Source organism: Toxorhynchites rutilus, chromosome 2 (genome assembly GCF_029784135.1).
Source record: "Toxorhynchites rutilus septentrionalis strain SRP chromosome 2, ASM2978413v1, whole genome shotgun sequence".
Classification (NCBI taxonomy): Eukaryota; Metazoa; Arthropoda; class Insecta; order Diptera; family Culicidae; genus Toxorhynchites; species Toxorhynchites rutilus.
Window position 1 is genome coordinate 80764719 of NC_073745.1, and position 22067 is coordinate 80786785.

Consider the following 22067-nt stretch of genomic DNA (forward strand, 5'->3'; position numbering starts at 1 on the left):
GAAACATCGGGACATAAATAACTCAACAATGGATCAACAACTGTCTCCGCTGTCCAGTCTAACTGGATAATGGAAGAACAGATAGAAAACTCTTACGCCTAAATGGCTACTGTGTAAATGTGTACCATTTGCAATGGTATAGAAGGGAATACTCTAACGCCGAAAAATGGCAACTGTGTAATGTGCTAATTATAGATATGATAAATATGTGACATGTACACGATTAAAATTCGGCTCTGTTACAGCTAAAATGCTAATGAGCCTAAAATAAAAAACAAAAAGGGATAAAAAAATAGGCCCTATTATAGAAATAGAGGCGATAAGAATTTTGCTCGTTAGTCCTATTTTACTATTATAGAAATCGAGCAATTCGATAGCACCGAGCGAGTGATAGCTATCGATGCAAGTGTCAGAACTTTTCGAGTTGTTTGGTTCACTTGTTGCATATCTTCAGAGAATTTTTTTTTTTTGGTTTGCGTTCCTGATATTTTCCTTTGGGAAACATTTCAGAAACGCTTAAACATATGCAATTTTCAACACATGCTCGTTTGTTATGTTATAATTTACAATGCAGAACTTGCTTCCAGCGCATATTCCAGTGGCTGAAAATGAGTGGACAAATCACCACCAGTTTGAACGACTCGTTGAACCAATGAAAGCGAATGTAAACATTGCTCCAGGTATTTGTGGAGGCAGTTCAAATAGAATCCCGGTTAACCCCTTTCCATACGATTTAATTTTCAAAAGACCGGACCAAACGAAAACGCTTCAATGGGTCACGCATCTATTGAATTCACTACTCTGCTGAGCGTCTTAGCGCCTTGTGAGCGCACCACGAGAGAGACTCGATGTTGTACGTGAAAGAGTTAAGGAAAAGTGGGAGGAATTCAGTGAGGAGCTTAATGCACTGAGACCATCAATGCATCTTGGTTCAGAATGGCGGAAAGTAATTGTTTCTTCTACAATACATACAACTTCATAAGTAATTTTTATCATATTCTTTGAATTACTATCAACCGAATTTCCTACCTAAACATTGCTTATTCCTGCTAGCGAACATCAGTACGTGTTACTTTTGTCAGCATTTTTTTTTATTGCAATACTATACCAAACTTTCTATACCATATGCTAAAGCTGGAATGTCTTGCAAAACAATAATTATTTTTTTTTAAATTACAGATTTGGATTGACATGAAGTGAAAGGTAAAGAAAATACTAGCACACAAAAAGCGAGAATTTAGGGCCACAGGTGGTGGCCCAATACAATAAAGCTATTGACGCCGATACAACAAGAAATCGACGCTAAAAGAGAATTACATGAAAAAAATTGTGGAATTTATGTGTGACTCCTTTCGGAATTCCATAGTTTGCAGTTGTGAAAATACATGAAAAAATCATTTTCTAATAATTATATTTTTTGTAAAGCAAATTGTTCCATGATGTTGTTTTTATTACACATCCATGCATGCATTACACCTATTAAGCATCATTCGTTGAGGGAATATCAGTTTTCTCCAAAACCTAACCATACTAACACTTTTGGAAATATAGATATTTATAATTTTCATAGCAGATGTCTCAAAAATATATATGGCATCTTTTCTATAGTGCTTTGTGAAACATTTCAAACTCGTTTCAAAATATTTCAGCACCGCCACTGACATTCGAGCAGAGTAACGAATCGAGCTGTTTTCCTAGATTTCTATAATTGCAGATTTTACTCGGTGTGATAGTGATAGTGATTGTATCGAGTCCACGATTCGATTTCCATAATAGGGCCCAATGTATTGAAAATTTACCTCGAACGTTATTCCGGTGGCCTTTTTTTTGCAATTGGCATAGGCTCGGCTGCAGTTTTTTGATTTGGCACCCTTAATGAAAGACGTAGTTCTACGTCAAAATGTAGTTCGTTTATTTTTATTAATTCGATTACTTTTGCCTTTGATAACAATTCTTTCTCTGTGTAGTAGATTATTATAAGAAAAGTAACACTTTTCTCCCGCCTGATGACTGGATCTCTTTTGATATTTCTGTTGGATCCATGATCCAACATCATATAAGTACCAAAATCCGGAACACTAGAGCTGAATGTATGAAACGACATCCATTCCAGCAAGCAAACAATGAATGTTTCGACAGTATCGATAATGCGGGTTTTAGATCCATTGTTATTAAAATGCGATCAGGTTGAAAATTACGGAATCTTTCGACCAATCGAACCCACCTTGGGTCGAACGGCTATTGACGTGGGGAACACCTTCCAGGAGAACAACACATACACATACCATTGACGAGTGTTCGTCAATCGATTCAATACTCTTCTGCCGGTTCTTACTAATCAAACCAATCAATATTGATAAAATATTCATGCCTAACCCATCACGACATGGTGACGGTATGATAATTTGGTTCAAACTTTTTACCGAGCGCCACTGAAACGTGATTGTTCAGAAATCATTCTTAATTCAATCATGTATCCATTAATGAATCATTTCACAATGAATCATTCCATTCACTTGAGGTAATCACGTGTGTATCCATTTGATTCTTTAATCATTTCGAGTCACGTCATTGGGTTTCCTATTTTGGTTTCGCTGCTGACACATTGCCGTAGGGCTTCTTTTTTCTCCGCCGCAACTCACTTTTTTTCTGGATCTCACCGCAACAACAAATCAAAACATCACAAAAATTGTAACCACGGAAATTCACCACCAATCACGACTCACGTTTTGCCACTAATTGATCACGTAATTTGATCGGGGCAGACACAAACACTTTGGAGTAGGACTCCTCAATCAACAGTGCCGCATCGCATCATCGCGTTGCAACAGCTCACGCCTCAAGGTCTGCGCTCGACTAATGGAGTGACACACGCACGATGAAACTCCCGGATCATCGCCCTGGCTGCTTCAATGCGCTGATGATTTCTGGCAGCGGGCGTAAACTGAATGAATGTTGTTCGACCTACAAAATTCGACGACGGCCACGATTCACCGTGTGTACGGTACCGAAAGTTCTTCACTCTATTGAATTCTTTAGTCTGTTTATCAACATCACTTCAGCGGACAGAACTTTTAATTTCCCACAGCGAAAAGTGAATAAATTGCAGAACCGACGGACGACGGCACAGAAGTGAAATGTACACACCGTTGCGCTGCGGCGAGACAGCCTGCTCGAATGAGACACTACTTTAACTTCACTGGTGTGAGTGTGTGTGTGAATAAATGATGTTTTTGGGAAAATCCGTCAAACTGTGCTGCTAGTGGTGTTGCATGGTGTGCGTGTAAACATTTGCGGCTTTCGCGTTCAATCGAGCTGCGGTTGCGACACACGATTCGAATAACAACACTCAGAGTTGGATTTCGATGTAACGCGCTGAAGAGATGGAATCTTGAATTGAATGTTCTGATCAAATACACAATTGAATATCGTTGTGATCGATGCTCTTTCAAACACACAATTTGATTTGTTCAAGAGAATGTGTGGAGGAAGAAAGGCTTCGACACAATCTCCTGAAGATTGTTACGTGAACGTATATTTTCTGTAAAAACACTCAAACATGAAAATTAAGAGTTTTGTGTTAAAAACTCACGATCTTAACAGTATAGTAGTAAGGGTGCACGCATCAAATACATCCGTTTTCAATATTCAAAACAATATTATTTAGAATACATAGTTACTCAAAACCGGTAGTCGGTAGCAACAATATACAATCTATAACAAATTTACCGTAAGTGCACATAGTACAGAATTAATTATGTTGGTTTTTTAGTTATTTATTATTCGAATTTATTTATTAATTTTACTTATCTTGATAAAATAAATCAATATGTTGAATAAGTTGAAGTTAACATCAAACAAAACTGTTTATTCAACAAGTAATGCCTTGAATAGTTACTCTGTACACATCCTGAAACAGTAAGGTGTGCATTGAGAGTCAGGAAAACAGAGATTAATCGCACGGATTATGAACATATTGATAATTGAGTATCAGTTATGTTCGTTGTTCTTCTTATCTATGGTGAAGGTGACAAAGACTGAGGTTATTCTTTGTCACCTTTTAGTGCAGCTGTCAAATAAAGATTGTTTCGGTTCAATAAACATCGTACTTCCATCAAGGAAGCAATTCATGAAATGCAAACGTGACAATTTGTGACCCGCTTCTTGTACAAACCTGACTTAGATGACAAGAAGCTTGGACAAACATAGATGAAGTAGGCACAGTTTTTTGACGTAGAACTACGTCTTTCATTAAGGGTGCCAAATCAGAAAACAGGTCACGTTTTTAAGAAATAAAGTTAACGTTAATAACTATTTCTGCTGCGAACGGATTTTGGCGATTTACATACCAAACGAATCGGAAATTCCCTAAGATTTGTTTGATATGCTATACATTACAATCACATAGTCTGTATATGGTTTAAATTGATGAAAATTGGAGGCATTTCCATTTCCTCTTACATTTGTTCTGTCTATTTGTGTGCTTTCCCGAACAGAGCTGTCAATAACGAGCAACGAAGGAGAAATCGTAAGATGTAAAGCCTCCGCGAACGAAGGAAAAGAAGAAGAACGAAGGGAAATATTTGCCTAGAATATAAACAGTGGATCTCGCTGAGGCAAACTTTTTCATTCTTCGTGAGGAAATCGACTGAACAACATCGTTGCTGGGCGAGCTGGACGGCGAGGGATTGAATGTCTTTCTCAAGGCAATGGGGGTGGAGGAGTAATATGATGGATAAAGTAAAGTTTTCCAAGGGCCTTTTTGAAGGTTAGAGACGAATGAACTAAAGAAGTTTAAAGTCTCAAGCAAGGAAGGAAGGCAAACCTTCAGTATCGTTCTGTGTTCAAAGCAATGAATATCACTTGTTCTTCCTTGTTTTGTGTCATCACATGTCTTCGTATCGGATTGAGCTGTGGACGCGAACAAATTTCTTACTCGCTGATGTCTCTGACATTGCAATCATTTCATCAAACTGACGCCATTCCATTAAGGTTCAGAACTACGTAATTGAGTGGGGAATCATTAAACTAGGCTATCATCGGCTCACCAAGAACATAATTGTTCTGGAATTTTGTGTGTCATTTGGTTTCGCATGACAGTAGCCAAACTATCTCCACCAAGGATGAAGGCTAAGCTAATCGAGACTGGAAATATTAATAGAAAGGGCTTCTGTTGAGAAGAGCGCAAAGCGGAGATAAGTGTGTGTATTTTTAGTTGCTTCAAGCCCTCGATATATTGATATTTGTGTGCGTACGTGTGTGCTTCATAACCCGTACGCAAGAATAGTTCATCCTCGCTAAAACCCCATTTGTATCTGCTCCCGTGTGCATTGGCCCTGTCGCGATGTAACAATCGCCTATTTTTTATGCCATGATTGACGATTGGTTGCTGTTGCAATTTATGCAGTTTTAATGATACATGTAAACAAGGAGGGGAGATAGCGGAGGGAAATATTTACGCTAGAGTATTAGTAATAAATCTCTGCTGAGGAAAATATTCAGCCTTTTTCCAAGCAGTTCAAATTGTGTTTTCTTTCAGCAATGCATTGAACTGACGCCATAGTGAAGCAGGTGTCAAGGATTTGCACCAAAAATGTTTTTGGGGAATACCAAGTTGTTCAATAAGCTATATTACATTATTTATTTATTTGGGCTCACGTGCCGGTCGCAAAACTTCTTTCAACTAGGATTGTAATCTAATCTTGATCATAATGAAGCAGTGTTACTCGTTTCGAGGTTATGGATATTAACAGATAGAGTTTATTTCGTTTATTTAGTCACCAATAATTTGGATTCGCTTGCCAGTAGCAAAACTTTCTCCACTAAGGATGACAGCTGCGCTTATCTCGATCATGTATTGTTCTGCGAACAGAAGAATGAATCATCAAACAATTATAATCAAATGATTCTACAATAAAAAACCATTTCAGGGCGACCAAACTGGTAGAATAATTATTTCAAAATTTTCGTAGCATTATAAAATATCTGCAATTATAAACAAGCGACTTGAATTAAACCACAGCGTAGTTCTACGTCAACAATGCGGTCGTGTCTTGAACACAACCTCCTATATATTTTTATGTAGGACATGTTTTTTCATTTCTGTACTGGGGTGTAAGTTCAAAGTTTCGAAAACGAGAGCGATACGTTAGAAGTATAAAGTTTTGAGCATTTATATCTATTTGCCGGCTAAACGAAGTGGTATGATAATCATTTTATTAGGAAGATAAAGCTATATGCTTATTAAGGGAATATTCTAGTATAGAGGCACTAATTTGTGACGTTTTTTCGAGCTCCGAAAAAATAAAACAATGGATGTTTTTACTATCCATGATATTATTAATTGTTCATCTATCTTTCAACAATAAAACAAAAATTTAACGAAAAAAAAATATTCGAAATTGGAACAAATACAACTGACGAAGTGAGGGGTTTCAAAAAAAAAGTTGCGCCATGGTGTACACTATTCCAGCCGATATAAAACGGCTCAGTAGAACTTGAGACATCATGTACGCTAGGTTGAAAAAACTAGTTTCGAGAAAAATGCGTTTGACGTTAATTGTTATAACCATACTAGATTAGATACCGCATTACTAAAATGGCTATAACTAGGTAAATAATGGGATTCTTGAAAAGTTCTTTCTAGGGTATATTCATAAATGCCCACATTTCAGAAACATGAAGAAAATAATTGTTTTTTCAAATTTCTAGACTAGAATACTGCCTTAATTATTGATCCGAAAACTTGTTCCAATAGCTTGAAAATTGCTTATTGAAATCACACAAATCTGTATATAAACTGGTGAGCGATCGGAAATCCATTTGGTTGTGAGTGCGAAGTGACAGGAGAATGGTCTCTCTCGCTCGCCTAGGCGATATACTCTCCCTCTCCCAATTCCGTTACTATTCTGACGCCGTACTGCACGGAACCTTTAGCGAAAAACAAAGTATCGATGATAATTCGATACATATTGCGTACGAATGGTGTCATTGGTTATGTGTTCGACAGCGGAGAATACGAAATGTTTGAAATGGTGTAGAGAATATTTCGAAGAAATCGTTTGTTTGATGAAAGCAGCAGTTCTATTGTTGAATGTTCACGAATGCCGCAATCGATCGATGATTCCAATTGTCGGGGATTATTTGCACTAGGCATTTCCGAGAAGAAACGCTTTTTGAGCTTTTCCGGCTAAACGTATTGGTATGATAATCACACTATTCGAAAGATAAAATGTCTAAGAGTTACATGCTTGATACTCATTTGAATGGAAAAAATTGCTTTGAAAACAAGCAAAGGAGGAAAAGTTAAGGGAAAAGCAAAGTCCCGTTCAAACCATGGCCTGCCTTCCTTCCTTGTTTGTATTAGAGAGTCTTCAAACTTTGTAGTTGATTCGCCTCTAGCTGGCCCGCAGTTCCCCGTAGGATGTATCTGCCGATTGCTCCGCAAGGGTAACTTTGCTGAGCGCGTTGGTGTCCGGGCACCAGTCTACCTACCATGGTTAATAATTGCGATGAAACACGGTAATACTTTTATACGAAATCAGCACCATCAACGCCAACAGCACCGAAGTAATGATTCAGCAATGACAACACAAAAATCCTTTTCAGAACCACCAAAATTTACATAACAAATCAAATTGACAGCCCTTGGTGTAGTCCTAGGTCTCTTCGGTTATGTCTCTGACATTATCCACCCGTCTTTTTCGTCAAAGAAATTTCTTCCGATTTGCCGTGTGATCCACATGTATTCTAGAGCTATTCTAATGAAGAAATGACGTAAGTAATACCTACGTTGAGACGGCTCCCGTACCCGAGTGGTTAGCGTCACACCTAAAGGCCGGTTTAGAGCTCTCGTGAACGTGGACGTGAACAAACAGTTTTTTGTTAATAATTTATCAGCCCATATATAAAACGGAGACAAACATCTTGCAACGATAGAAAGAAACATTTTCTAGTTGAAAAACACATTTAAACACAATTTGTATTGCCAAAAATGGATTAATTCTACATTTCACTACGATTCTCAATTTCCTCAATTTTCTCAATTTGGAATCGAGATGTTGATGAATTCACCATAGTTCGCCGGCTTCGGTGAACGTGAACGCGAAAGCAGCGGTGAATATAGACATTAAAATATTTCGCCGTTCATGTTCACGTTCGAATGTCCCAAGGCATTTTGAAATGTTTTTTCGCCGTGAACTGTAAAAGGATAGGTTAAGCAGCTCCCGAGTTTTCAGTGAAAATTTCCATATGGATCCAATTTCATTCAATCGAATCTCAGCACGGGTCGAAAACCTCGTTGCATCGGGTTGCTTCGTGAACTACTGAATATTTCATCCGAATTACTTTATTGAAGCTTCTTGTTTTCGTACTTCACGTTTACTGGTGAACTTTTAATATGAACGTGAACGTGAACAAAAATATTCTATTCATCACGATTTTCTGAGTTGTTTGTTCGCAATGTGGTTCACCGTTAAATGATCGTACTATTTCACCACCTGTTCATGTTCACGTTCACGGGAACTCTAAACCAGGCTTAACATGTCGGACGTTCGGGTTCGAGATCCCCGTTCTGATCGGGGAAATTTTTCGTCGAAGAAATTTCTTCTGGCCTGCACTGTGGTCACGCGTATTCTAGAGCTTGCCACTCAGAATGCATTCAAGGCGTGTTGTCTGGCCTAGAAATCTCAACTAAGTACTGATAAAAATGTCACAAGTTATACTACTTTGAGACGGCGAAGTTCCTCTAGGAACATTAGTCCCATTTGCGAAAAAATTATAGGAGGTTGTGTTCAAGACACGACCGCATTGTTCACGTAGAACTACGTTGTAGTTTAACTCAAGTCGCTTGTTTATAACTGCGGATATTATATATAATGCTACGAAAATTTTGAAATAACCATTGTATCAGTTTGGTCGCCCTGAAATGTTTTTTATTGTAGAATCAAGTGACGATAGTTGTTTGACGATTCATTCTTGTGCTCGCAGAACAATACATGCTCGAGATAAGCGCAGCTGTCATCCTTAGTGGAGAAAGTTTTGCTACTGGCAAGCGAAAACAAATCACATACAAAATTCCAGAACTACATTTACTTTCTTGGTGACTAAATGAAGGAAATAAACTCTATCTGTTAATCTCTAGCATATTTAATAGCATAAAAAAAATAATAGCATAAAAAAATTAGTCGATTGTTGCATCGTCATAGGGCCAATGCACACGGGAGCAGATACAAATGGGGTATGATTTCCCCTTCGTTGCTTGTTATTGACAGCTCTGTTCGGGAAAGCACACAAATCGACAGAACAAATGTATGAGAAAATTGAAATGCTTCCAATTTTTATCAATTTAAACCATATACAGACTATGGGATTGTAATGTAGAGCATATCAAACAAATTTAGGAAATTTCCGATTCGTTTGGTATGTAAATCGCCAAAATCCGTTCACGGCAAAAATAGTTATTAAAGTTAACTTTATTTCATAAAAACGTGACCTGTTTTCTGATTTGGCAACCTTAATAAAAGACGTAGTTCTACGTCAAAAAGAAGAAGAAACGACGAAAGTTCTACTGGGAACGTTGGTGCCATTCAACAACAACGGTCAACTAGAAATAAAATTGATACAAATTCAACAATCAACATTTGGTTCGACTAAAAAGACGACAACATCAAGAAAAAAATAGACGGAAAACACATTTACTTGACACAAATAAAACTGCGTATTTTTATCCGTGTGCATCCGAACTCATTCAGATGATCTCGATTCGCGTGTGATGAATGGGTTCTAGTTTCGACCGGTTACGATCACCCCTTGAATCACTGTGCGGAGGAGGAGTGCATATTTTCGACGATAGAAACCTTCATTGTCTGCATCTGTATCTCGCATGGTCACCGTTGAGTGTTGGTGAACGTAATTTGTGTGACAGAATGGCCGCACACACTTCCGTGCAAAAGTAAACAAAACGTTTGGCGAACGGAACTGCTCGAATGTGTGTGTGGCTGCTGGCTGTTCGCGCAATGAATCGAGCTGATGTACGGTATGAATCGTCGTATGAATGAACGATGAAAGAAAACATGCCGCCGCGTGACAAGATGCGATAATTAGCCAACCGCGACAAATATAGGTTGCGACGATGCGGTGATTCATATGTTCGAAACATTGCTTGTCACTTAGCACAATGTTTAGCTGCACTTATTATGTAAGAATACCCTTTATTACGCGCGGCGAGTGAGGTGAGGTGGTTAAAATCACTGCAATCCCGTTTCGCTGCAATATAATTTTGAACAATTCCTGGTGAGCATTCAATTCGAATCTTCGAATAACACGAAAGATACGACTCCACTCTACTTATAATGGGCAATAAACTTTCATCTTTTGGAGTGTATAAAATTAAGTCAGTTATCGAGTCTATCCCTTTTATTCCGCGCGGCGAATGACGTGAGATAACTCAAGTCACAATTTTCCCGAAGGTGAATGGCGTGACTTGTCTTTAGATGAGATTTCCTCATATGATATCGACTCGGGTATAAAATTCACGATGGCAGTGTTACCGTGTCGACGTCTGGTGACAACTTTCAATCTCTATCAGATCGGAAGACATGTTTTAAAATGTTAAAATTTGAATCAAAATTTTCATATCATGTTATTCAACTACTTGAAACACGTATTCCTAACTCTTATTTAACCAACTTTTCGTTATAAAATAAAATAAAATAAATAAATAAACAATTTTAGTATGAGATTTTTTCACCACCTGCAAAAAAAAAGTGTTTTGCATTTGAATAGAATACTATGTTGATACGGAGAAGTTAATTTTCATTCATAATTTTAATTTTAAAAAGGCGTTCATTCTGCCTGAAAATCAATTATTATCTTTGAGACTCTCCTAAACTCGTAAAAGAAGCTCAATGCCGTCAACGCGAATTCGCGCTGACGGCGGAATGGTGTCGACACCTGGATACGACATTAGTTTGTATGAGGCCAACTCTTCTTCATCAGATTAGTCGGCCCTAAGGCAGTTTAAAATTACTAAAATTTTCTTCTTGACGTTAGTACGTTGTTCTGACCCTAATTTAAACTATTTTCTATAAATTTTCAGATACTCGCACCAAAATTTACCATTATAATATAAAATCATCTTTAGACACAATTTTTGTATGATATTTTTTCACTACTTGCAAGCAAAAGAGATTTATTACAGAGAGTACTAATTTGATTTGGAAAAAAATAATGTTCAGTCATAATTTTTATTTTAAATGTGTGTACATTTCTTCTGCAAACTCATATTGTCATGCCTGCTCCCCCATTTCGTAATACGAAGCTCAATGCCGTCAACGCGGATAGGAGCGGAATACTGATCGAAAGCTATCGCAAGCCTTAAGAGGGGAACCACTGTCTGGAAGGTCGAAAAATAATGAATTTTCATGACTTTTCTTCGGATATTAGGAATAAAGTGAAGTGTTCGGGTATTTTGGTTATTGTTTAAGGTAGATGTATTTTCCATTTTCTTAGTACACGTATAATGATTATTACGCTGTTGACAGCTGTATGCGTAGATACTGTTTGAAAAGCGGTACCTTGTTGGTGGTATTGGTTCTGAAGGAACGGAGTGTCGTAGAACAAATTTCAATGAACATTTTCAAACTTTAGGACAGTACTTAAAGCGTTACATAGAGGTATTTGAAAATTCAAAAAATTGTCAAAATGGTGGCCATTTTTGTTAAAAATTGTTTTTTTTCATGAAAAAACTGTTGTTTGAATATTAAAAATCGGCTTTGTAACGCTTTAGATAATCCATTTTTACATGCTGACACTTCGTGTGCATACTTCGAGCCCAAGCCCGTAAGCTCGCACCTTCCTCTTTACCCCGTCCATAAGGTTCTGTACATCGTCAGGTTGTAGTTTTTTTTGAACAGAAATCCATTTTCTCTTGAAGTCCGCCTCCGATTAGACAACTTTTGGGTTCTTCCGGAGGGCCTGCTTCATAATCGCCCAATATTTCTCTATTGGGCGAATCTCCGGCGCGTTGAGCGGGTTCATTGCCTTTGGCACGAAGGTGACCCCGTTGGCTTCGTACCACTCCAACACGTCCTTTGAATAGTGGCACGAAGCGAGATCCGACCAGAAGATGGTGGGGCCTTCGTGCTGCTTCAATAGTGGTAGTAAGCGCTTCTGTAGGCACTCCTTAAGGTAAACCTGCCCGTTTACCGTGCCGGTCATCACGAAGGGGGCGCTCCGCTTTCCGCAAGAGCAGATCGCAGACACCATGTACTTTTTGGCAAACTTGGATAGTTTCTGCTTGCGAATCTCCTCCGGAACGATGAATTTGTCCTCTGCGGAGAAGAACAACAGGCCCGGCAGCTGACGAAAGTCCGCTTTGACGTAGGTTTCGTCGTCCATTACCAGGCAATGCGGCTTCGTCAGCATTTCGGTGTACAGCTTCCGGGCTCGCGTCTTCCCCACCATGTTTTGCCTTTCGTCGCGGTTAGGAGCCTTCTGAACCTTGTATGTACGCAGGCCCTCCCGCTGCTCGGTCCGCTGGACGAATGAACTTGACAAATTCAGCTTATTGGCGACATCCCGGACCGAACTTCTCGGATCACGTCTAAACTGCTTAACTACGCGCTTGTGATCTTTTTCACTGACGGAGCATCCATTTTTGCCGTTCTTCACCTTCCGGTCGATGGTAAGGTTCTCGAAGTATCGTTTTAGTACTCTGCTGACCGTGGATTGGACGATTCCCAGCATCTTACCGATGTCCCGGATTCTCGAAATGACTCCGGATTCTCGAAATGAGTGCACAGGATTAATTCACGACGCTCTTTTTCGTTCGACGACATTTTTCCAAATTTACGGAAAATTGACAGTGAAGCATGGTCAACGTGATCTATACACTCTTATCTGATTATAAGCGAAAGCTGAAGATATAATTCCTAAAAATTAAATTTCTACAGCGTTTTTCCCGTGATGCAATTTGATGTGACACATCCTTTATATCCCTTGAGGTGACTTCATACTTTTGGCTGTAACTTTCCAACGAAATCAAATATCGAAAAATCCTTTTAGGACAACATTTCTGAGGGCATAAGCTTCCAAAAAATGTAAAAAAAATCGATTTTTTTTCGATATTCCAGATCGGGGTTCCCCCTTACCTCATAATACTAATCCCTAAAGTAATCAAAGATCACAAAATCTATTTTTTCCACCTGTGTTTATCGCTCTTGTATCATCTAACTCCATCGTGTAGCATAAATACACAAGCCCCGTGTCGTGCCGTCGTGCATTCGTGCTCTCAAATCATTGCGCTAAATTGAGTTAAAGCTGATCTACATACGGAATTCGTTCCCACATAAATCTTCATCAACGCGGGTCCCGCGTCTGATAGAGGGCTTCGGGCCGTCCGTCCATCGGATTCTTGTCACAATTTCATTCATTTCTCTTTCATCCCACCCCACATATATGTATTTTTTCTGTTCGCCGTAAACCACAGCATATTTGGCGGTGGATGGCGGTCGGAACCGAGGTCATGCTCAGATTGCCCATCAAGGCTGACAGGGGGCGTCATGTGTGTTGATTGACGCTCGCAGGAATGTTTCCCGTTCCCAAAGTGTACTTGCTTGGTGCGTGGCTGCGTTTGTGTGTTTAGGTGGGGTATGGATGAGCAGTCAAAATGAAATATTATCATGCGGGGCGATGAGCGTTAGGAGCCGGTAGTTAACGGCTTATCAGAGCCTGGATGAATGGGATCATTATCTCGGGGATTTTTGGCTCACGGCTAATCTGGGTCGAGTGAATATAGCGGATATAATATTGTATCCCCCATATAGAGAGTGCTTATTCAGTGCACAAATAGATAATGTATCAGAGTAAGAATGAGTTCGCGAATAATAGAGGGTCGCTAGAATCTATGCGAAAACTTGGATGATATAGAGAAAAACTTTTGTTCTCCGTTCACATTAGCTATCATTCGCTTTGGACAAACGCTGTTTAGTTTATCTTAAAGTCTACAATCATACTAGTCATACATCATATTGGCCACTGTTCATTTCTACTGCCTTTTTATATAATATTAGGTGTACCGGTAAGTTTCTTCGGTTTTTACAACAGATGGAGTAGCTTGATTATTATTCCAGTGAATCAATTTTCCAGACATTCGATGGAAAGCTACTGTCGTTGAGCGTCTTTTTCAGTATATGTCAAAAAGTTGAAGCGTAAACAACATAGTTTTTTTTGCCACTTCAAATATGTCGAATTTCGTGCCAACGAGAGTGTTTTGCGGGGAGTGTTACTTCATTATTTCAATATGAAGAAAAAAGTTGCGGAAAGTCATCGTATTTTGTTGAAAGTTTATGGTGACCATGCAAGTTTATGAAAGTTTATGCAACCGAGCGAACGTGTCACCACGTGTGCACGGTTTAAAAATGTGCACGGTGCACGGTTTAAAAATGGTAATTTTGACGAAGACGAACGTTCCGGACCGCCAAAAAAGTTTGAAGATGAGGAATTGGAGGCCTTCCTCGGTCAAGATCCGTCACAAGCGCAACAAGAACTTGCAGATACACTTGAAGTAGTTCAGCAAACCATATCCGATCGTTTAAAAGCAATTGGAATGATCCGAAAGATAGGACATTGGGTGCCGTATGAATTGAAGCCACGAGACGTCGAACGCCGCTTTTCACGTGCGAACAACTGCTCCAACGGCATAACAGGAAGGGATTTTTGCATCGAATCGTTACTGGCGATGAAAAGTGGGTCCATTACGACAATCGTACAGCGATTATCCCGGCCATGCATCAGCATCGACGGCCGCGCGGAATATTCACGGCCAGAGGGTTATGCTGTCTATTTGGTGGGACCAGTTGGGTGTGGTGTACTTTGAGCTGCTAAAACCGAATGGAACTATTACGGGGGACCTCTACCGACGACAATTGATGTGTTTGAGCCGTGCAATGAAGGAAAAACGGCCACAATACGAGCAAAGACACGATGAAGTTATTTTCCAGCACGACAATGCTCGGCCGCATGTCGCGAAGCCGGTCAAAACATACTTGGGAACGCTGAAATGGGAGGTCCTATACCACTCGCCGTATTCTCCAGACATTGCTCCGTCCGATTACTACCTTTTTCGATCGATGCAACATGGCCTGGTTGACCAGTACTTCTCCAATTTTGATGAAGTCAAAAATTTGTCAAAAACACGTGGGCCTCCAGAGGTACCAGGCGACTGTTAAAAGTCAACCTTTATATGATTGGTCAGTATAACTCAATGCTAGTAACGGTATTTTCTCCGAAGATGAGGCAAAGATGTCTGCATCGATTGATTGGAAGTATTTTTTTTTTTTACAAAGAAACAACTTTCGATTTGCACTGTGGTCACAAGTATTCTAGAGCTAGGCACTCAGAATGTATTTAAGTCATGAGAAATCTCCACTAAGTATCAATTAACAACGCAAGTTAATACCTACGTTGAGATGGCAAAAGATCCTCTGGGAACGGTAGGACCATTCAAGAAAAAGAAGAACCAAACCACCATATGAACATTAGCCTCGCTCTAGTCAACCTCAGTCTCGCAATAGCTGGCGAGTAGACAACAGATTTTCCTTATGCTGATATCACCTACAACGATTTTTATTGATACAATGGGAGATATCGAACGCTGTTCCATTCCCGAAGAGAGCGAAACATCGCGCCTCCACACCCTTGTGATTTTCCTTGCAGCCAGTAAACATCAAAATAGCAGCTCCGCTGCGAAGCGATCAGCAAATTTCCTATCCGTGAAGTAGTTAACACCATCAACGAAAAGGAAGAACCCGAATAAAGCAAGGTAATCAAATCCAATATCAGCAACAGGAGCGGTAGCAGAGCAGCAACATTAACAGAAACAACCTCAGTAGCTGCAACATCATCGGCAACACCAACAACATCGTCAGCAATAGCTGCAAGCATATTTATTTTTTCCTGTCACAACCAAAACGAGAATACTTATGCTTCGCTCCTGCCGCCACGTGTTTCATTCCACCGTTTATCAAGCAAAGGCGTGAATTCATCAGTTCTTTTCAGATCTATTTTCCAAAAAAGTGGAATGTGGAATGTGGAATCGCAAGATCCAGAGGCACGTTTCCACCGGAGAACCGTTCACTTGCTATCGATCCACCACACACAGTTAGGCAATTTTATTCGGTTGAGGAAACGCATCGATTTTCATGCCGTCTGGTGGAGAGTGCTTTTGTATTTTTCTTTCACACACACACACACACACACTCAATGATGTTGTTTTCATGGTTAGGAAATGTGGAATAATGATGCTGGTGGAACAAAATATAATCGCATCGCATCACCTGTTGCTGCAGTGTGTCTGTGTGTGTGTGTGTGTGTTTAAAACAAGAGATATAATATGTGTATTCACAATAATGGCACAAACTTCGACATATGACTAGCTTGTGTATTGTTCCCGCGAGAACTAGAATCAACCATGAATCATCCTTCTTCAACTGTTCTCATCAAACTATAGCCATTCTCAGGGCCACCAAAATTTTCATTAAAGGCTTATTTCAAAAAGTTCAATGCGCTCTTGAGGGAGTATTCTGGTCTAGAAATTTGAATTTTTTTTTTCATATTTCCGAAGTTTAAAGATTCAAGGAAATACCCTAGAAATAAACTGACCAGACGTCCCGCGTTACGCGGGACAGTCCCGCATTTCAACAAAATGTCCCGCGTAAGATTACGTCCCGCGAAACGTCCCGCATTTGGCAAAAGGAACGAAAATGTCCCGCGATATAAATATATTTCAATATTACAATTTGATCATGTTGATTTTATTAAATGCATGAACCTCAAAAAAAACTTTTATTTGGCAGACTGTTCAAGAGAGCTTCCAATGCATCCAAAGACTAATACGTTGAGCTGGTTTCATCGCACCGACAGTGGACTTTTTGTTCAGAGAGTGTCAAATGGAAATGACAGCAACATAATTAGAAAATGATTTTTATAAAAGTTCCCTATTAATCCGAAGGGACCAACGTGAGTCAGACGAAAAGTTCATCTTTGGTTCCCTAGCTCGGTCAGGGCTTAACGTGTTGAATAAGCCAGTAGAACTAGTGTATACTGAACAGGAAGAGGCAGGGTTGTTTGATGAAATATCGTAAATGATGCGCTTGACGGCCTTATGGAAGATGGCCAGAACCTCAACCATGGCCGATGAAAAGATGTATGTCGGCGTGTTCTTTTACCTTTTCCTGACTTTGGTGGTCGGCTATCTCTCCAGTTTGGCCATTCACTCAAAAGTTTTCTATCGGTCGCAGTTGGGGGATGTTGGGAAGGTTGGCGGTCTTCGCGTGTTTATCTCCAGCCGATCCATTCTCCAGTGATCTTTTGGCATAAAGGGCAGATCCCAGGTTCGGCATGAAGACCACATCAGCTTCGCAACTTCCGGCAAGCACTTCGTACTGTATATCTTCCAGTTCATCATATGACTTGAAAGAAGAGCGGCTTGGAAATTCCCTTCTCGTTTGTTAGAGAATGACCTTCATCGAGAACTTCATGTGGGTGACGAGTATCGGCATCGCTAACCTGGGGAACGTAAAGTATTCGGTCCCCTGCCTTTCGTTGAATTCAAGCATCAAGTACGTCTTGAGCACGAAAAGAAGTTTTTCACTTCTTTTACCGGATTTCATTATCTTTTGTTTTTTTTTTCATCGCCATCCACAATTAGTCCATTTTGTTGTTGCATACGTTAACGCTAAAATCGATGAAAAATGGATTGGAATTTTCGAGCATTCCATTCGATAATTGGAAGAAAATTGTAGAAATTGTTGAATCGTACTTGCCAGACTTAAATGCTCTGACTGAGTGAGTGATTTTCAGGCGTAAACAAAATCTAAACCTACTTGTAAGAAATAATACAGATCAGGTTTAATTGCAAGGACACATGTTAAGAGTTTCACGAATAAATGAGACTCTCTAAACTATGGTTTATGTTCACATAATGTATTATGTATACACACATAATGTATTATGTATAACGTTTTGTTTCTTGTGTCCCGCGTTGGACCTCTGACCATCTGGTCACTTTATCTAGAAAGGATTTTTTGAAAATCCCATTATATCCCGAGTTAGTTATGTTTTAGTTATGTGGTATCTAATTTAATACGGCCATAACAATTAACAATTAACGCGTTTTTTCTCGAAACAATTTTTTTCAAACTCAATTTTATGTCAAATTAATATGAATACAATCTGTGTGCATCTCTCTATCGCATAAATCAATGAAATGACTTTTCCGATCGTTTAGTTAATTTTCATAGATTCGTGCATTGTTTCCGGGTTAAAAGTAAAAGTGCAATTCAAGCTGACGTTAAAAAGGTACTTTCCAGCGGTAAGACGTGTTCTTCGGTTGCAAACTGAATGTGAAAAATGTGAAAAGTTGCTACCATATAACTAATTCGATTCAACGGATTTCTTGTTGCCGTTCTGCGAAAAGTGCCGTATAAAATTAGGTTGAGGAAAAAGTAATCTATTATTTTTTCGGTAGCTAGCTTTAGTGATCAATATTTCGCATAATATCGATCATACAATTTCAAGGTTAGGCTCGTTGTAAAGGACATTTCACAATAAAAAAAATCTTTGGCTGTTTGTTCTATTCAATTGTGAGTTACACGGTGTTAACAATGGAAGTAAACAAATAGAAAATTTGGTATATTTTACACCTTTTTTTCATAAAGGCGAAAATGCAAGCCAGACTGAAATTGTGAATGGTGTTAATGGTGCCGATGCTGTAACAGTAAAACACGTGCTTTTATTTTTTTATTCTAATTTTGTTTTAATGTTTGTTTTAGTGCAACACACCAAGGTTTTTTTTTACGCGGGAGATACGTACCTCGTAAAAAAAACCGCGTCAATTGGAAAATCCGCGTAAAAAAACAGGTCACCTAAAATCTACGTAAGCATCGTGATAGAGTGCGGCACTAATTTCCGTCATAAGCGCTAAGTTCCGCCGCAAGCACTGATTATCGTCATATGCTCTGAGGAAGCATGAAGAATAAATGTGAGTTGAGAGAGAGAGAGAGAGATGTGATATTGCTCTGGTTACGCGGTATCCGCGTAGAAAATCCGCGTAAAAAACCTCGTGAAAAACCTCGTAAAAAACTCATAAAAAACTGGGTGTACACTAAATGCAGATCTCTACAGTCAACAAGTGAACCGTTTGAAACTAGCAATTGACCAGAAACGTCCAGAATCGGGCAACAGAGGAAGTGTTTTGTTCCATCAGGACAACGCAAGGCCACACAACACCTGCAGCTTAATTGGGAAGCCAACATTTCGCAACAAGTTCCGAATAAAAAATCGAGATAACTATTTTATTGGCACTTAAAACCATACGTTTCGTCTTGTATTCCGAAGAAAAACTAAGTCCCAGAGTGTCGATTTTCGACAACAAATATTCGAGATGACACTAAATCTCGACGTTTCATGCAATTTTAAGACATTTGGCATCCAATTTTTTTTCGAAAACCCAGATTTCCTTTAATTTTGGGTGATATTTCGATTTTTAAAAAACTCAAACTTTTGCCGTTTTGCGCCACTCTCCCTTAAGTTAAGATTGTGCTGAAATTTTGCAAAGGGTGTTTTTACGAGGTGGTGAACATTTTTTTTCTCCATTATAGTGACTTTCAACACATTTCGGTTGGTTCGTCATTTTTACTTCCATTTTTTAAAGGATGTTGGGAGTGAGAATTGAACTATGCCCATTAAAATTGACTTTTCAGACAAAAATTCGACCCAGTTTTTTTTCGAGATAACAGTAAATCTCGACAAGTAATGTAATTGAAATTTTTAAAACTTTTATTTTAGAAGGTCTTTTGTTTTTCAAAAAACTAAATTTTTAACATCTGCGACAATAGTTAATGAAGTCCGAATGAGCCAATGAGCATAGAGTATATTATCGTACAAATCAACATTTCGCAGCAAGTTCCGAATGAAAAATTGAGATAACTATTTTTATTGGTACCCAAAACCATACTTTTCGTCTCGTATTCCGAAAGTTCCAGAGTGTCGATTTTTGACAAAAAAAAATCCGAGCTGATAGTAGATCTTTTTTTTTCGAGAAGCCTGACTACGATTTTCATAAAACTCAAACTTTGACCGCTTTACGCCACTCTCCCATAAGTCGGATTGAGCTAATATTTTGTTTTTTCGAGGTGGTGAACATTTTTATGGGATAACTTTTTGAAATACGAGATGGCCAGTTTCATTGGCACCCTAGTGCATATGCTAAAACATAATTTATAATAATTCACGATTCAACCAGTCATCCAGCTAGCAACCAGTTGGCGGCGTAATCGGCGGCGAAGACGTCGAAATGGTCTTTCTCATGGCCGGGAGAGGAATGTTTTGGTTTAGTTCTGAAAATTGGTCTTTGGTGAATCAATGTACACGTCTGCCTAAAAAATGAAGCTTTTGTTTTTAAAAGAAATCAGCACTGACTTAGCGGACACAGCTATGAACTGTCCTGATTTCTTCCTGATTTTTATTTTCATTCTTCCTCATTTTTGAAAATTATAGTTGGCAACCTTGCACAGGTGTCTTCAGATAACTTTTAGAACCTTGGAAAACGCAACTTTTCACGCTGAAACACCGCCGATATCTTTTACCATTGGAGAGTAATCATCGTTTTAGTTTTAAAAATTTGACTTTTTTGAAAGTTGATATCTCCGGTAGGGGCGAGCATTAGAAATATCTTTCTGCAGCATTTGAAAGGAAAAACATGTTGTTTGTTGCTTAAAATTACTCGTACTACTACTTTGTAGAAGACCTCACACAGCTAACTCTACAAATAAAGAGTTGTTTTTATTCTATTTTTCTATTTTTTTTTTCTATTTTTGGCCTACCCTAGTTTGACACAAAATGAGGGAAAACTATAATGAGCAACTTAGCCGAACAAAGTGTAGCTCTAAAACCCGAAAAATGGATGGAAAAACTCTTGTCCGCTCAAATTATTTATCGGTACCACTGTGCATCGTTGTTTTCATCTGGCCATGATGATATTTCACTAAAATTCAATTAACAAATCGCTACCCGGAATTTTAAGCAAATCTACGAAAGACCATGCGCAATATTTCCTTCAGATTTATTACTAAAGCGTGTATCCACTGGTGGAATGCTATTAAATATTTGAAAACTGAAATTGAGATTGATATTTCACCAAAGGTCACCCTTGGCGAAAAATGCTCTACCAAATTTCACGCTCCATAAACAAAAGAAAGCACTACTCCTGCTACATTTCCACTCGAAGCAATTTCAGCCTTCACCGCAGGGTTGCACTTGAAGGCGGTCCCTGCGCTTTGTGCTCCAACACAATAGTCAATCAAGGAATCGTTGACATTTAGCACCATCCAATCCGGAAAGGATTCACCGGCAAATATTGCCGATGTGCCGATGAGAGCGACAAGCCGTCAATCGCTTCGCTTCGGCTTCGTCGTAGTCGCCGAAGGATTACAGCGTTGAGCAGAACACAATTCTTGCTCGCAGCAGTTCCAAGAGTAAGCACTTTCAAATGTCGATTGCATGTTCCTATTCGAGTTAATAATGACAGTGGCAGTGAAATGGGTGGGGTAGAAACTCGGAGAAACCCCAGGCAAGTAGTTGATGTCGAATGTTAATAGCGCGAAAATAGGGATATGGCAAATGATGACATTATTGAAGTAAGCTTCCGCTCACCGACCGCCACCTTCGTCGTAAGATCTGTCCCGCACCGTTATAACAATCATGTGCAATTGTGCGGAGGAATATTGTTATGATCGCGTATGTGATAATGGGCCCTAAAACAGCGCACTCATGCTGGTCCGCTTTTGAGTGGTGGGGGAGCAGGACATGTTCGTCGCGATGTAAGCTCCATTCACTAGGGAGGGGTATGCAATCAAGCTTCGGGGAGTGTGTACTCGTTGATGTGCTGTCGGCAGCCACAACATTAAGGCCCATTTATACGTTGCTAGTAGCTGACTTGACAATGAGCAGCTACTGACCCGGTGGACTCGCTTGACAATTGGTTGACTCGCCTTGTCCGTTCACAC

General features: G+C 39.3%; 1 protein-coding gene across 16 annotated transcripts in view; it reads right to left on the reverse strand.

The window, feature by feature from the left end:
• LOC129768389 (probable phospholipid-transporting ATPase IA) overlaps positions 1 to 22067 on the reverse strand; it is a 250423-nt gene that overhangs the window by 143198 nt on the left and 85158 nt on the right. The window contains exon 1 of one of the 16 annotated variants that reach the window (XM_055770020.1): positions 2969 to 3141. The exons of 12 other annotated variants lie outside the window; for them this stretch is intronic. The gene's annotated coding sequence lies outside the window, so the exon portion shown is untranslated. Of the gene's footprint in view, positions 1 to 2423; positions 2565 to 2642; positions 3142 to 22067 lie in introns of those variants that run through there. 3 more of the 16 variants (XM_055770018.1, XM_055770017.1, XM_055770019.1) reach the window with 3 other exon arrangements.